Below are 4,924 nucleotides of genomic sequence, written 5' to 3'. Positions count from 1 at the left end.
TATTGAGGTCTTTGATCAATTTGGACTTGACTTTTGTGCATGGTGATAGATATGGGTCTATTTTCATTCTTCTACAGGTTGACATCCAGTTGTGCCAGCACCATTTGTTGAAGATGCTTTCTTTCTTCCATTGTATACTTTTAGCTCCTTTATCGAAAATGAGGTGTTCATAGGTTTGTGGGTTAAAATCTGGATCTTCTATACGATTCCATTGGTCAACTTCTCTGTTTTTATGCCAATACCAAGCTGTTTTCAATACTGAAGCTCTGTAATAGAGTTTGAAGTCAGGGATGGTAATGCCTCCCGAAGTTCCTTTATTGTATAAGATTGTTTTGGCAATCCTGGGTTTTTTGTTTTTCCATATAAAGTTGATTATTGTCCTCTCAAGATCTGTGAAGAATTTTGATGGGACCTTGATGGGGATTGCATTGAATCTATAAATTGCCTTTGGTAGAATTGCCATTTTTACTATGTTGATCCTCCCAATCCAAGAGCAAGGAAGATCCTTCCATTTTCTGGTATCCTCTTCAATTTCTTTCTTCAATGCCTTAAAGTTCTTGTCAAATAGATCTTTCACTTCCTTGGTTAGAGTTACTCCAAGATATTTTATGCTGTTTGTGGCTATCGTGAAAGGTGATGTTTCTCTGATTTCCCTCTCTGCTTCCATATCCTTTGTGTATAGGAGGGCGACTGATTTTTTGGAGTTGATCTTGTATCCTGCCACATTACTAAAGGTGTTTATCAGCTGTAGGAGTTCTTTGGTGGAGTTTTTGGGGTCGCTTATGTACACTATCATATCATCTGCAAATAATGAAAGTTTAACTTCTTCCTTTCCAATTCGAATCCCCTTGATCCCCTTATGTTGTCTTATTGCTATTGCTAAAACTTCAAGCACTATATTGAAGAGGTATGGAGAGAGTGGACAGCCTTGTCGTGTTCCTGACTTTAGTGGGATGGCTTTGAGTTTCTCTCCGTTTAGTTTGATGTTAGCTGTCGGTTTGCTGTAAATAGCTTTTATTATATTTAGGTATGACCCTTGTATCCCTAATCTCTCCAAGACTTTTATCATAAAGGGATGTTGAATTTTGTCAAAAGCTTTTTCAGCATCTAATGAAATGATCATATGGTTTTTTTCTTTCAGTTTATTTATATGGTGGATTACATTAATAGATTTTCGTATGTTGAACCAGCCCTGCATCTCTGGGATAAAGCCTACTTGATCATAATGGATAATTTTTCTAATGTGTTCTTGGATACGGTTTGCCAGTATTTTGTTGAGGATTTTTGCGTCGATGTTCATGAGTGAGATTGGCCTGTAGTTCTCTTTCTTGGTTGAGTCTTTGTGTGGTTTTGGTATCAGAGTGACTGTAGCTTCATAAAAGGAATTTGGCAATGACTCTTCTGCTTCTATATTGTGAAATACATTAAGGAGTATAGGTATTAGGTCTTCTTGGAAGTTCTGGTAGAATTCCGCATTGAAACCATCAGGTCCTGGGCTTTTTTTGGTAGGGAGGTTTTTGATAACAGCTTCTAGTTCTTCGCGACTAACAGGTCTATTTAGGTTGTTCACCTGGTCCTGGTTTAACTTTGGTATATGGTATTTATCTAAAAACGTGTCCATTTCTTTTACATTTTCCAGTTTTGTGCCATACAGGCCTTTGTAGTAAGATCTAATGATTCTTTGAATTTCCTCTGTGTCTGTGGTTATGTCCCCCTTTTCATTTCTGATCTTATTAATTTGCATATTCACTCTCTGGCGTTTTATTAGTTTGGATAGAGGTTTATCAATCTTGTTGATTTTCTCCAGGAACCAGCTTTTTGTTTCATTGATTCTTTGGATTGTTTTCTGTGTTTCTATTTTGTTGATTTCAGCCCTCAGTTTGATTATTTCCAGTCTTCTACTCCTCCTAGGTGAGTCTGCTTCTTTTTTTTCTAGAGCTTTCAGGTGGGCTGTTAAGTCTCCAATGTGTGCCTTCTCTGTTTTCTTTAAGTGGGCACTTAGTGCTATGAACTTTCCTCTCAGGACTGCTTTCATAGTGTCCCATAAGTTTGAGTAGGTTGTTTCTTTATTTTCATTGAATTCAAGGAAGACTTTAATTTCTTTCTTTATTTCTTCCTTGATCCAGGTGTGGTTCAGTAGTTGACTGTTCAGTTTCCATGAGTTTGTAGGCTTTCTGGGGGTAGGGTTGTTGTTGAATTCTAACTTTAATCCATGGTGATCTGATAAGATACAGGTGGTTACTAATATGTTTTTGTACCTGTGGAAGTTTGCTTTGTTACCGAGTATGTGGTCAATTTTCGAGAAGGTTCCATGAGCTGCAGAGAAGAAGGTATATTCTTTCCGATTTGGGTGGAATATTCTATAGATGTCTGTCAAGTCCAATTGATTCATTACCTCCATTAATTCTCTTAGTTCTCTGTTAGGTTTCTGTCTGATTGACCTGTCCATTGGTGAGAGAGGAGTGTTGAAGTCTCCCACTATTAGTGTGTGCGGTTTGATGGCTGCCTTGAGTTTTAGTAATGTTTCTTTTACGTATGTGGGTGCTTTTATATTAGGGGCGTAGATATTCAGGATTGAGACTTCCTCTTGATGAATTGATCCTGTTATGAGTATAAAATGTCCCTCTCCATCTCTTCTGATTGATTTAAGTTTGAAGTCAAGTTTGTTAGAAATTAGTATGGCCACACCTGCTTGTTTCTTAGGTCCATTTGCTTGATAAGCCTTTTCCCAGCCCTTTACTCTGAGTAGGTGCCTGTCTCTGTGTTTGAGGTGTGTTTCTTGTAAACAGCAGAATGTTGGATCCTGATTTCGTATCCAATCTCTTAGCCTGTGCCTTTTTATAGGTGAGTTGAGCCCATTGACATTAAGTGATATTAATGACCAGGGGATGTTAACTCCGGTCACTTCTTTAGTAGTAGAGTTCGTGTGCGTCCCTTCTTTGAGTTGCGCTGGTGACGGGTCTCTAGATGTCTGAGTTATTGTGGTCATTGTTGGACTCCTTGGTTAGAGATTTTCCTTCTATTACTTTCTGTAAGGCTGGATTTGTGGCTACATATTGTTTAAATTTGTTTTTATCCTGGAAAATTTTGTTTTCTCCATTTATAGTGAACGAAAGCTTGGCTGGGTATAGTAGTCTGGGCTTGCATCCATGATCTCTTAGTTTCTGAAGAACATCTATCCAGGACCTTCTGGCTTTCATGGTTTCCATAGAGAAGTCAGGTGTAATTCTGATAGGTTTACCTTTGTAAGTAACTTGGCCTTTTTCCTTTGCGGCTCTTAATATCCTTTCTTTATTCTGTATGCTTTGTGTTTTGATTATCATAAAAATATGGAACGCTTCACGAATTTGTGTGTCATCCTTGCGCAGGGGCCATGCTAATCTTCTCTGTATCGTTCCAATTTTAGTATATGTGCTGCCGAAGCGAGCACACGTTCCTTATTTTTGTTTTACTTCCTTTAATCTATGATTATCTCCTCTGTCTCTTTAAGGACTTTACCCTTTTTTTTAAAGTATTAACTTTATTTCATGACTCTGTATACTCTTTATCTTTTTTCTTCCAAGCCTGCGTACATTTATACAACACCATGACCCATTTAGAGGTTGCTTATATATTAATCTGTCCTATTCTGAATCTGTAATTCTTTACTGTCCAGGAACAATTTCGCTTTAGGCTTTTAAAATAGTAAGTGCTCAAGAATGTAAGCTGCAGAAATCCTAGGTCAAATACAAGTACTGGGGGCTTGCCCCACCCAGTCCAACATGGTGGAACTGTTTGTTCCTCTGAGCCATGGGCACTGCTAACATGGTGGTGCTGCTTGTACCTCTGAGCTGCTGTGAGGTAATGACCCCTTCTAGGCACACAGTGAGTCCAGTTGCCATCAAACAAACCATAGCACTTTACTCACAAACCCCATTCAAATGCTTTGTCTTCTTCAGGAACCAGAGATGAGCTTGCAGCATAGCCCAGGAAGCTGGCACTTTAAAACTACCATAACCTTTTTTCTCACTACAGCTGAATCAAAAAAAATTTTTCTTAAAGCAGCTGCAGCATGCTTCAAATGAACAGCAAGTAGCTGTATTAAACTCTGTATTCTTTTTGGAGCTCTCTCAGATTTTACATGGAGTCAGTCTACCACATTGGAGCACCATTCTGTGCCAGGAGGAATGGGCTGCTTGTTGTCCCAGCCACCTGGCTATCTTACACCTGAAATAATCACACAGAAACTGTATTCATTTAAACACTGTCGGGTCCATTATCTCTAGCCTCTTATTGGCCAATTCTCACATCTTGATTAAACCCATTTCTAATAATCTCTATATCATCATGAGGTTCTGGCTTACTGGGAAAGATTCAGCATATCTGACCTGGCAGTTACATGGTGGCTCTCTCTCTGTCTCTGCTTTTTTCCTCCCAGAATTCAGTTCTGTCTTTTCTGCCTACCTCAGTTCTTCCCTAACAGACCAAGCAGTTTCTTTATTGATTAACCAATAAAAGCAATACATAGACAGTTGGACCTTCTACTCTAGGACTTAGCAAGTCATGTGTGTGTGTGTGTGTGTATGTGTATGTGTGTGTGTGAATGAACATACATACATGCATATGTTATAATAATAATCCACAAAAAGAGGTTAAAAGTTATTAATTTATTTCAGGGACAAATAAATGTTTTGAGCAATGGTAACTGGGAGTACCTGGAAGAAGAAAAGAGAAGAGGGAAAGTGATTTAATTCGGGAGAATAACAGTTGTTGGTCCAATGCCAATTTTTATCCATGATAATATATATATATATATATATATATACCATTATACATCCTGTTGATATTATAAGTATATACACATAGGCATGCATACAACAGCAATTAATGAAAGTAGAGGTCATAAATTTGAAGAAGAATAGGAAGGGGTAGGGGTATATGGGAG

General features: G+C 38.2%; 1 non-coding gene across 1 annotated transcript; it reads right to left on the bottom strand.

The window, feature by feature from the left end:
- Window positions 1–3,323: 3,323 nt before the first annotated feature.
- LOC126495289 (U6 spliceosomal RNA) lies at window positions 3,324–3,430 on the bottom strand. The gene has a single exon (XR_007590131.1). It is a non-coding gene; the product is annotated as a U6 spliceosomal RNA (small nuclear RNA).
- Between the last annotated feature and the right edge of the window lie 1,494 nt (window positions 3,431–4,924).

The sequence above is a fragment of the Alexandromys fortis genome, unplaced genomic scaffold (genome assembly GCF_014885135.2).
Source record: "Alexandromys fortis isolate MF-2015 unplaced genomic scaffold, M_Fortis_MF-2015_v1.1 scaffold_417, whole genome shotgun sequence".
In the NCBI taxonomy this organism is placed as follows: domain Eukaryota; kingdom Metazoa; phylum Chordata; class Mammalia; order Rodentia; family Cricetidae; genus Alexandromys; species Alexandromys fortis.
This window is presented reverse-complemented; position numbering and strand designations above follow the sequence as displayed.